Here is a 13072-nt window from a genome sequence, read left to right as displayed (position 1 = left end):
AACATTCCAGTGTTAAAACATTTTGGGCTCACGGAAAGGTAATTGTGAAAATATACAGGCCCTATGTAAACATTAAAGTATTTACGAGGTCCTTCAAGGATTTCAATCCGACAGATTGTTGGCTCCTCTTCATTATCCCTGTATTCGTAACTTCTATTGTATATCCTTGGTTATGAGCACTGCAGTAACTACCAGTGCACTTCCAAGGGCAGTAGGTCAGCAGTGTGCTCTAACTCAGCCTCCAGCCTTTCCAATCCAATCCCTCCAGCCCTTCCAATCCCTCACCTCAGCCAGCTCCATACTTGCTCCTCACCCACCGCTCTGTGGAAGCCTGCAGCTCCAAACCTGGAGGGCACAGTGCCAGTTCTCATCTTGGACGTTTTAGGAAAGGGAATAGCTAAGACTGGGAAAGGTTTATTTTAGATTAGAGGAAGAGTTATATCTGTTGGTATTTACTCTAGCATGGGAAAGGCAATTTGTTTCATTTGTTCAGAGTCTGCTCTACAAATAAACAGTAATGCAACTGGAATCTTGGGCTTCTTTTTATGGTTTCACCAATCTAAATAGATAAAATCATTTTGATTCATGTACTATCTTTAGGTAGTACCTTCATTAAATAGTCAAAATGAGACCAGGTAAAAATCATCTTCTAGAGTTCACAAGAAATTTTGCCTTTACATAAGGCCTTTTGTTTAAGAAACTGACAATAGTTGGCAAAGACAATGGACACTGAAAGCCACATGAGACATGGAGGCATTGTTTTCCCCTCTGTAACTGAGAATATTGAAAAATGAATTGGTTTGGCCAAAGCAACATGAGAAAATGGGACAGGCCTGAAAACAGAACTCCTCCTGCTTCCCTCCATATAGCCTTCCTCTCCCTGTCTCCTTTGAATATTCACATAATGTGATTAAACATGTGACTTTTTTTCCTAATGGATTTGGACACTGAAATCACTTAATGAAAAATTTGAAATTTGGGGTGAAATTTAACAGTAGAAAACAGTGTCTCTGTTCTCTGAGGATTAAAGCTGAAAAGACCCATTAGTTCATCTTTGTGGCTCATTCAGTGTCACTGAATTTTGGGTTTGTTTTTTTTTCCAAAACTCCTATAAAAAGAGAAAATCAGATCTCCTGAAAACTACAGAGCTAAGTAGCCTTGTTTACCACCACCTGTCAGAAAAGCATGCCTCCAAAACATAAATATTTGGGTTAATATACACCAGTAACTCTGCCCAGCTGGAAGTTTGCCTTCCATTCATGTTCAGACGAACCTTCTTCACACAGATTCATGTGCATCACCTCCTCACTTTGTTTTGTTGCTTTTAGGAGTAGTTCTGGATGGCTGGTTGCAAGCACAGTCTGAAAGCCGGTGCACAGTGAAGCAAGCTGGCATCAGCCCCTGGCCAGGTTAAGAGGGTCATGAAGGGAGACACGCTGGACTGTCCCACAGAGAGCTGCTGTAGTACAGGAGGGAGCAGTGAATCCTTTCACCCATCCCACGTGGGCACCACCAACTGCACCACCCTGAAACCAAGGCAAGGCTGCGCTGCTGCTCTTCCGTGCACATAAAGCAGCCCCTGGTTCTGCCATAGCATTTTTGTCATGGGTTCAGTTCCAATGTTTAGGGCTCATAGAGCTGCTTTTTGGGTAATGGGATCACACCAAACTCAAAACCCAACACAGAAGAATAGGCAAAAAAAGGGAATAAAAATGGTTCTTTGCCATGTTTTCTTAAACCTGACATAGGCTTAAAGCCCAAACGTAATTTTAACAAATCTCACCCACATCTCAACACCTTCTCTCCATCTTTTCTGTGGTAGTCAGGATGCTCCTGAGACAAAGCATGGCCTTGTTATAGCAGCTCCCTTTTTACTTTGTGCAGCCGGAAAATGATCCAGCTTCCCCCACAAACACTCTAGAATAAAGATGGGCTGGATGCCCTCTGATGCAAAAACTTTGCCAAGTCCACCACCTAATGATGTCTGTCAGTAAGAAAGCACCAAGCAGTCATAAAACACACATCTTCTCTGAGAGGCAAGACAGGATGCACCACATGTTGCACCATGTTGGCAAGCTATCTTTCAGTGAATACTTATGTCAGCAAGAGGAGAAATGAATCTTTTCATGTAGTAGTGCAGGCCCAAACCAAAAGCACCCTCCCAAAAGTCTGCTGATTTTCAAAGTCCAAGGTATCATCTAAAAAAAAAAATCACTACCCAAATTTTATTACAGGCCAAACCAAGACCTTGGATCCCAAATAACCCTCAGACTTGGGTTGGCTCAAATTCTGGATCCAATGTCTGCAGTGTGGGCTAAGGCAAAACCAGAAGGGAGAAAGAAAAAAAATCAGCCTTGCTCCATGGATCTTTAATATAGGGCCACCTCTGATACACTTTAGAAAAATATAATGAGACCACTATAATATATGTTCCAGCCAAAATTCTTGGCTCCCAAAACCAGCTTTATATGGTATGTAATACAGAAACACCCAGGAGACGCTATAAGAACTTTGACAAGGCTAATATTAAGCTAGAACAAAACAGAACTACTGGCACCAGCTCCACTCAGCTCTTAAGTAAACTTGTCCCATTAAAAAGTAGCCTCTAAGATATTTTCTCTCTGAAGTGTATAGTAGCTTATAAAAAGCAGGAAGGGTTGCCAAGTCATAGATGTGTTCAAGTACTCCTTACCCTCATTAAGGAACATTCCCTGGCAGCCAGCAGCTTTGAGTGTTCCAGTGAACCAGATTTTATAAGGGGGGTGTTTACAGTGGTGTGCAATGTAGCTGGAAATCATAGTGCACTGTAGCAACCCTGCACTACATACAGCTGTGTCTGGAGCCTTATCACCCAGAACACAGAATAAAACAGGCAGGGTGATCAATGAGGTTCCAAAAATATAATGAGTATTAACAAAACAAATCTTAAGCCTCCCTGCTCCATAGGAAGCAGAGAATCCAGAGATGAGTGCCTAAATACAAATTAGGCAGTGAAATACCACTGAAGATCCAGGTCTCACTTCCACCAGTTTTGTACATAACTATTTACAGAGATGTCTTCACAGTCAGTGTGTAGATAATGTAGCTTCTCAATGTACCCACTGAATTCTGCAGCAGCTAGCAGTCACAATCCTTTGTGGAGCTGGACCTTAATGCTGCCCCCCACCTTGCTCATCTAAGGGCTGGTTTTGCTTCTCCATTCTGCCTAAGGATATTATCCAGACCTGTAAGAGGAATCAACCAGATGATCAAACACAGAAGGTCTTATCATCCTTAACACCAATAAAGAACTAAGTAAGAGAAAATCCACACTTTGACACTACCAGTGCTGAGGACCTAAAATCACGTGTTCTCTTGAGTCTGTCACTTTTCCTCTCTGCTACCAACGAGGTGCTGTTTACTGAGGGTTTTTCAGTTTCCATTGAGGAAAGATCCAAATCTATGTGGCATTTAAGCAAGCTGTTAGTTGTCTGAATCTTTCACTCTGCATACACAAATATAATTTATCACCTGTTTATAAATACATGCTAGCTACTAGTTCCTACATAGCTGACCCCTGTCCCTGTTTTGATTTGGGGAATCCAGCAATGCACAGTTTATAAATCTTGTGATCTTTACTGAACAAAGAAGATGCAGAACCTGGCACAAATGTAACTGTGTCACCTACACTTTCCCAGAGCAGCAAACCCTCAACAAAGCTGACACAACCAGAGGAAGAGGTCAGTCTCTGCAAAATTACATCTGGGTGTAGGCATTTGAAGATTAAAATACTACTAAAGTGTAGCAAATAAGTGGAACTTAAAAACAGCAGAGCCTTACATAAACTGTGTGGTCACTGAGATAAAAGACCAAAGAAGCAAACTGGCAGGCTCCCACAGCATCTTGTTAGCTGCAGGATAAGTCAGAGAGAAAAAAGAAAGAGAAACCTTGGTCCACAGGGAAAACACATGGAAAGAAAAGATCATTGCCAGACACCTTTCTGTAGAATTTCTGCTCCAGAACTTCTGCTAAAGTTTCAAGGATGCTCAGAAGCAATGAGGAAAGAGAGATAAGTTAACGTGTAAAGAGACTAATTTTTTTAACTGTCTTATCTTAATCTGTGGATTTCCCATGCTAGGTGAAGTAACAAGATCTGAAGCTTGGAACTCTTACTAAGACTTAATGATAGACCTCATAATTTGTTTCAATTGAGTCACTATTCGGGGTTTGGGATGCCCAAGCTAGAAGAGAGCTGGGGACCAGTCCAAATCCTAGAGGTCTAAGGTGGCTGAATGGTGAAGCATCATTTGTTTGAGAGGATAACAAGGTAACAGAGCATCCAAGAAGTATGCTGGAGAGACCAGGGACAGAGAATGATATACTTATAGAATCGTTTGGGCTAGAAGAGCCCATAAAGATCATCCAGTTCCAACCCTATGCCATGGGCAGGGGCACCTTCCACTAGACCAGGTTGCTCCATCCAACCTGGGCTTGGACACTGCCAGGGATGAGGCATTCTCATCATAAGAAATATCTTCCTTATATTCAATCTAAATAATTGACTCTCTTCTCTTTTAGTTTAAAACTGTTGACCCTTCTCATATCAATACAGTCACTGATAAAAAGTCTTTCTCCATTTTTTCCTATAAGGCCCTTTAAACACTAAAAAGGTGTCCCCAGAGCTTTCTTTTTTCCAGGTTGAACAACCACAGCCTTTCTTCACAGGAGAGGCATACCAGCCATCTGATCATTCTGACCAGCCATCTGACCTTCTCTGGACCTGCTCCAAGAGATCTATGTCCTGAGAGTTCCAGAGCTGGATGCAATGTGCCAGTGGGGTCTCACAAGAGCAGAGTAAACCTGCTGGTCACATTTCTTTTTACACAGTCCAGGATACAATTGACTTTCTGGGCTGCAATTACACATTGCTAGCTCATATCTGGTTTTTTGTCAACCAGCATCCTCAAGTCTGCAGGGCTGCTCTCAGTCCATTCATTACCTCGTCTGTACTGGTGCCAGAGATTGCCCCAGCACAGGTGCAGGACATTATGGAACTTCATGAGGTCCACAGTGGCCCATTCCTCAGGCCTGCCAAGGCCCCTGTGGATGACATCTTTTCCCTCAAGCAGATGAACAGCACTAGTCAGCTTTTCATCACCCACAAACTCTCTGAGGTTACAATCCCACTGTCTATGATAGTTGCTGGGGTCTGCCTTTTTATCCTTCTTAAAAATGGGTATGAAGTTTCCCTTTTTCCAGTCACTGAAGACTTCACCTGGCTGTCATGACTTTTTAAATATGATGGAGAGCAGCTTAGCAACTACATCTGCTGTTTGAGATATATATCAGCCTATTCAGACTATGTCTAAGAGGATTTAGGCTAAAACTTGGCAGTCTGTAAAGTGTCTAGCTATAAAATCCTTACCAAGTTGTGATGCTATGTATTTTGCTTTAGAGTATTGGTATAGTCTGTGATCAGGTTGTCCAGAAACTTTCTTTAATGTGCTTGGAGAGAAAAAAAAGAAGGAGTGGGAGTAAAGTGAAATTTTATATATATGTAAATGTATATATATATGTCCTTCAAGTGAATAGGACCTCATTCTGAACCAGGAAAGCAGTTATAATTCTTTCCGTGGGCTTGTCATCTAATTGGAATACCATGGGAAACTTTATGGCTTCTTCCCCTCTGTTTTATCTGCCGTGGTACATATAGAAGTCATCCATAATGTCACAGATTGTTTTTATTTCCTCCTACTGCATTGCTGGCAATTTTTCCTCTCATGATAAACACAGTTAGATTATACCCAACATTCAATGTGCTTGTTAAAACCTTTCAGGCATGGCTACATTTGGAAGAAAATGTGGACAGAGTGAGTCGCCAACATTTTATTTTTCTAGAGGGTCATTTGAAGCTAAAAGATTGTCCAGTAGACCTCAGTACTGGGAGAAAAGTGAAGTGTCCTGGAAATAGCTTTGGCTGTGGATCTATACCTAATTAATTCCTAGAGAACATCTCAAAGAATTAGCATTTCTGCTAATTATTTTATAGAAGACAGAGTTGTCACTAGCTAGGATAAATACAGACCTAGCACCTACTCTTAGGAGAGGAAACAGTACTTATCACCTGGCATAAATGCCATGAAAAAATGAAGATTTGGGTACTAGTTTATACACTGAAAGACACACAGGACATGTTGGATTAATGTAGATTAAAAAAATAAAGGATGCGACTTTTTTCCAAGCTATTCATTTAATCTTTAGTTAATGCAAGCACTTTCAAAAAAACAATTCTTCTTACCTGCCTTCAATTACTGTCCTCGGATGGCAGGAATCACCACCTGAAAAGGTACATCTGTACAATGGTACCCAACACACACGAAGCCCAGACCAGTCATCCAGAAGTCAAACCACACTCCACCATACTCTGTTGTTCCTCTGTTCTACAGCTTTTGCTCACAAGAAACAGTGACAATGGTCTGTGAAAACCTCCACTGGATTCTCAGTGGGACCATTAATAAACAGCATCCACCTGGGCACTGTGGAGCTCTTACTGCTCTCAGGGCTTCAGTGGCAGTGTAATTCAAAACCTACCACAAGCCTGAAGAGAAAAGGAGTCTTTCATTCTCTTTGTACAGCACATCACACTATGGTGACCTTGGTCAGGACCAGGGTCTCCATTTTCCCCTTTTTCTCTCTAAGCTCCAGGTCTCAGAGAAGCCACACAGCCTCTGCAGAAAACACGACACCGCAAAATTATAGATCAGCAACACGAGAGACCTCACCATTTTCTCCTTTAACGAACAAAAGGTTCCACATCCAAGTAGGGAATGTATTTCAGCTTCATGAGGGAACTCTGCAGGGGACACATTGGATGAGGATACATTGAACAAGTCACCAACCATCTTGGCCAGCATGACAGCCAGCACTACCTGTGGGGAGGACTGGATCATTTGTGAACTCCACCTAAGGAAAAAATGGAACAAAGGACTTTGCAATTTTTTCATATACCTGGAGATGAAGGCAATGGTTACACAGGACTACCTACTTCTTTCACAAGGGAATGGAAAGCAACTCAGTCCACTGAAAGGAGAAGGGTGCTCCCTTCCTCTTCCAGGTATAGGTTATCAATCAACATTTCCACCAGAGAATCTTGGCTGATGCAGTGACAGCTCCTCCTCCCGTCCCTGTCAGCTTGAAGCATGACTCTTGCATTAAAATTCACATCTGATTCCCATATTTCAGGTGGCTTGTGATAATTCAGATGTAGCAGAGGATAGTAAGTAGAGATGAAGTAGCCAGATTGCTTAAAATAGCTTGGCATTGTGACAAATATTTTAAAATGCAAACAAATCCAAATTCTTTTTCTTTCTTGCTGAGCTCAGGAGATATACACTTGTTTTCCTTACTCCTGCTTCCTGACAGAACAAGCTCCTTGTACAAACGTTGTCTTGAAGGATGCCAGGAAAGGGATGAAGCAGCTTCCAACAGAAGATTGTCTTGAAGGATGCCAGGAAAGGGATCCAACAGAAGTCCAGCTCAGGAGATCAAGCAGCAGGAACATCAGTTACCACGCAGAACAATGTTGGGCAGTACAAGGCATGGTTCAAGCATCCCTGTCCCCACAATCACAAACCTATGAATTGGCATGAAGTTCTGCTTGTAGAATATCATGTGCAAAGATTATGGTATCTCACCCAAAACACCTTTTCAAAGTGTACTGGTCCTTTCTCCCTATGTAGTGACTGTATGTTCAGAAAAGTGGTGAGGTATGTAGTATGTTTTTATACTTTAGTACCCTCGAGCTGATTGGTTTTACCTCCATGGTTGCGTACAACCACTATAACTAAGCACAAAGATAGACCAAGTTCACCTGACCTACTACTGCAAATGTCTAACAGCTGTGGGGGAAGCAACTTAAAGCACACCAGTACAAGTGCCTTTGAATAAAGGATTCAGAGTGAATCCTCTCACAAAAAATAGAGGAATGTGAATGTAACTAATGTTGTTTAGACCCACAATTAAATGGGTCTCACGCTCAAAATTAAGTCAAATATTTTTCATGGTGAAAACCACTGCACAGATATATTGTCCTTACCATACTTTACTAAGGCTTTTTAGTAAAAATTGCCATCTCCTTTCACATCCCACTATTTTCCCTATCATTGCATCCCATTAAAAAGGTATATTCATTAGCAATTACCCTGCGACTAAATATGCCACCTTTAGACTAAGAGGCTTTTGCCCAAGAACTTTTCTCCAATTCAGACAAAGTGAATTACAGCACATGGCCATTTAATAGACCTCATCAGTTAGAAATTGTTAAGCACTTCAAATATCTACATTCAAAGAATGCCAATAAACACATTTCTGCATGATAAGCTGTAGGAAATTTATCCAGACTTAAATTTTCACCCTCCTTCTGTATCTGTTCTCGGTTTGAAAAGATAACATTCAGGATGATTTCCAGCATATCCCAACAAAGGACTCATATGGCATGGTCAGCCATGTACAACAGAGTCACGCAACTGCCCTTTCTGCTTGGACATAGCCAGAGATTTCCAATAACACCACAGCATTCTTTGAATTTCTCTTTAAACCTAGCATTCAACTGTTTTATTTAAAAACAGGAACATGTCAGATGAAAGGAAAACAGCAACTGTGGGATTTTAAAAATTGCTTCATCATATCTGCTGCAACTCATTCACACAAATGGAGTATCCTTATTGTGGATTCCTTTTAAGGTTTTTTTAAGTATCGTGCTACAGGAAACTCTTCTGGAATAAAACCAACAGTAAAAATTACTATAAAAAGCTATAAAAGCACTCTGAAACTCTAAATATAAAAACTCTTGAAACTTAAAATCTAAAAAATACTTTCAAGTGATTGTTTTAACCTCTACAGAATAGCTTCAGAACAGCAAGAACCAGAGCCTGGCTCACCAGCCACCTCCTCTTGGTTTTCATCCCACTTTATCCTTTCCTCCTACCCCTCTGTCCTCTAGGAGGAACAGTCAAGCTGACCTGGCCCAGACCCTCCTCCTTCACTGTCGGAAACATTCGGCAGCATTTTACATCTGCAACTGAGAAAGCCTAAGGCTTGTGCTGACTTTCCCCAGCCTTGCAGCCTTCCTGAGTGCTGGGATCTGGAGGGAGGACGGCTCCTCTCGACAGCAGCACTCTGAATGCTCGGAGCAAGTGCCTCTGCCTTCAGTGTTGGACTTCACTTCCTCCAAGGGTTAATCCTGTCCAGCAGAAACGCTGTTTATCTTTGGCAAGCTAGAATGGCTGAGGTCATTTCTAAAAAGACATGTTAAAAGCATTTTGAGCAATATCTTTTGTATGTAAGTAAATTTAAACTTTGGCCACAATAGTGCCGATGGTGTTGTTCAGAACTCTCACTACAGATGGAAGTTGGAGAGGCAATTTCTGTGACATAAAATTTTCTTGGATATAGGCAATACTGGAGCAAAAACATAAAGAAAATGTGCAGATGACTTAGAAATCAATTATATATTTCAAGCATAAGAATAAAAACAACAGATAAAATAATTTATAAAATTTCACAAAATCTGCACGAGAGTTTAACCCCTTATGTGATCTTAAGATAAAGTGAAGTTATACAGTAATTATAGATCAACTTATTTATGAACCCCAGCCTAAAGCAAAGTCTTATCTAAAAATTGACTTGATTTCATATCCAAGTACTTAAGAGACCTAGAGAAAACCATTCACTGAGAGTTCAGATAAATACTTGCAACAAAGAAAGATTCATACATGAAAGATGCAGTCATTCATATAATAAAAAGTATGCTGTCTTGGTGCTGATGAAAAAGGAAGAAGTCAAAACCTGCAGCTAAATGATGGCAATTCAGCAGCAAAGTTCTCCTTAGGGTATCATAAAAAATCACGGACGCAGAAATTAACCCAAGAACTGTGATAGATTCAAGTCATCTCATATAAGCACATGGACAGGCACGAATCTTCATGCACAGAATATCTGGGCTCTTCATAAGGCTTTATTGGTATTCCCTGTTTAGAGAAGGGCCATCTGCTCCCTGCTGAGAGAGACAAAGTGCAGAGCCTCGGGATTCGGCTGCATGAGGAAGTTCATGCTCAGTGAGCTGGGGTGTGAATTTACTGCATATTAGCTACTCTGCACTAACTGCCCATTTGGGTGCCCTTGGTGCTTGGGAAGTGAAAAACAGCATATTTCACCTTCAAAAAGGAGCCTACCTAACCTGCACAAAAGCGAGTAGGCACTAGAATCATCTACCCAAGGGAATTAGTGCCAAGTACCTAGCAGGCTGTAAATCCTTACTGGAGCTCTCTGCATGCTGATTCTCCCAGCAGACAGACCCTTGTGAGCCCAGAGCAGCAGCTAAGCAAGCCCAGCCACAGCCCAGCACTATTATGAGCCCATGTGGTCTAGGGCTGGAAGCTTACACATCTTGTCCTTTAAAAACGCCTATGTGTACAAACCAGCTCCTAAAGATTCTCTAAAAGGAACAAGTTATACAGATTATTACTGGGGGAGAGAGAAAACGTAGGTGACAAAAGCAGAGAAAAGAGGGAGGGAAGTTGGGGGCAGTCACAAAACGCCTACAACTCTTCAGCCATAAAGCGGAATGTTTCATTTATCAATATTCTTTCCAAGACTGCATTCTAGGGGCTGCTCTTTAAGATGCAATTTACTCTCTGTGCATATTGCCAGATTATTTTTTTTTTTTTGGTTCCTTTTGATCCTACGGGTGAGACAGGCTGTGCCAAAAATGTCTTTGCCTAGGGCACCCGTCTGTGCAAAGCCAGCAGCTCTAATAGGCACTGGAAGCACTCGGCGCTGACACTTCATACATCAGCAGCCTAGTAAATTGTACTTTTTTTTTTTCAATAATCTTTCTATATACAAAATCCTGAAAAATGTCATTTACACACAAAGAGACCACAATTAATTTATCAGCACAGTTATTCAAACCTCTTTAGACATCATCTTTGTCACCAGAGGAACTTTTCAACAATTCCCAATAGTCTTTAGTTTCTCAGGCCTCCACATCATTATAATCTATTAGGCACCTTCATGTTAGCTCTGTTTTATTATGTAACACATAATTATGCATTTCATTAACAGCATCACCAGGCGCAGTACATCAAAGAGAGAAAAGCAGCTGCCCAGGAAATTCAAAAAGATGCAGTTTACTTAAAGCTCACTGTTAAAAACCTCCCCCGCTTTCAGTTAAATTGTGACTAACGTGTTTCAAAGATTTTACTCTGGCTCACAGAGCAGAGTCCAAACAACCTCATTAGATGCAAGGCTGCTGATACAGCGAATATTTCCTGAACCCTTGATATTTCCAATAATATAAAAGGAAAAAATCATCAGCTAGCTACATAGTGCAAATCAATTTTCTTCTACTGAAAACCCACTTAGCCAGAGATCTCTCTTGCTACTTGCAGCTTACAAGGAAAAATGCAGAAGTGGGGGCTTATCAAAAAGAGAAAAATATATATATTTATTTTGTATTTTAATTAATTTTTCAAGATTTGTTCTAATAGAAGTCTGTCTGGCCAACTGAACAAAGAAAAGGCAAAATCTTCTTCCTTCAGATAATACAAAAATCATCATCCTCGGAAGAAGCAAACAACTCAGAAGAAATAATTTTGTCATTTTTCACAAGGTTACACTAAACCAAAAGGCTTGGAATTAAGAAAACATTTAGGAAAAAACAAGTAGCTGCAGGACAGAGGTACAAGACAGTACATATGGGACCAAGTTTAAAAAGGGGGTGGATGGGAAGGGACTTGAAGTCTCGGTACTAGCAGCCAAACCAAATAGTTTTGGAGTTGAGGCTGCAGCTGGCACAATACACTACCTCTGGGCACAGTTTCCCAGTGTTCTCCCAGATTTTGTGGAAGAGCACACACTCCCCCTGGAAAGCACCTTTGAGTTCTTGCGCGTACAACCAGAACTTCCCTCCTTGGAAATTTTTGCTCCTATTTATAAAAGACACCAAGAAAAAATTGTTCACGGTCAAGAGAATATTTCCAAAGGGTGGAGGGCTTGTAGCCAGCAGAAAACTTTTGATCATTCTTCTCTTGGAGCAAATACGAACAAGGCTGCAAGCTAATCATTTGATGTAAAGAATGGAAGGAGACTACAATTCCCTTGTCACAGTAGTAAAAGACCTGTACATACAGCTTTCTTGAGAACTGGAGTTTATGGAAGTAACATCAACCAGGATTAAGTTACTTGTATTGTCACAACCATTTCATAGACAATGTAGATCTGCATTTCAGTTTCTTTAATCTTGGTCTTATCATCTGCTGGCCCTCAGCAACCTGTGTGCTGGAACACTTGAGTCACTTTAATTGCCACTTAATAATGTCCTGACAAACCATGAATTAAAATGCTGTTATCATGATCCACTATTCCCATCTGGGATTATGCCAAAAGAGGCACCTTCTTCACATATCGATACAACTGAATACTCCCTTCCTGAACTTGCATTAATCTCTCTCTTTAAAACAAAGTGAAAAATATTCCTTTCCTGTGCACTTCACCTTCAAAGAAATCCTTTATAGTCTTAGGACTACATTCATTAACGCAATTTGCTTTGCTGTCTCCTTATCACTCGCCACCATCACCGCTAAAAATTTTTGGAAAAGTGGGATGCTGCATTACAGTAAACATAAATCTCCTGAAAAGTCACGATTGTCATGCTAGCCCTGAAAAGTTATGCACTAAAGTTCCCTCACCCTGCTGAAAATGATTATTTCTTGCAGCCTGAGGCACACGAAGCTGTGCATCACACTCTACAAAGGGCGGCACACCCAGCGTAGGTTCACTGCGAGGACGTCCTGCCAAACCCTAGTGCCAGGAGGATTGCACAATTAGTGGGATTCTTCCTCTTCCAGAACTCAACACCATTAACTATTCCAAGCCATTACAAGGAGTAGGCAGCCTCTAGTACCCTAGAGCTTAACTGCTGCCAAGACAGAGCACGAAAAAATATCTCAGTGCAAGGCACATACTTTTTAAGCAAAGTAGTTCTAATTAATCACACTGGTGCACTACTTCTTAATTTAACTTAATTTGTAGT

General features: G+C 41.0%; 1 pseudogene; it reads right to left on the bottom strand.

Annotated features, from left to right (window-relative positions):
• Positions 1–13072, bottom strand: part of LOC121340310 — a 75678-nt pseudogene that overhangs the window by 25719 nt on the left and 36887 nt on the right.

This window comes from Onychostruthus taczanowskii, unplaced genomic scaffold (genome assembly GCF_017590055.1).
Source record: "Onychostruthus taczanowskii isolate IOZ18803 unplaced genomic scaffold, ASM1759005v1 scaffold4, whole genome shotgun sequence".
NCBI lineage: Eukaryota > Metazoa > Chordata > Aves > Passeriformes > Passeridae > Onychostruthus > Onychostruthus taczanowskii.
This window is presented reverse-complemented; position numbering and strand designations above follow the sequence as displayed.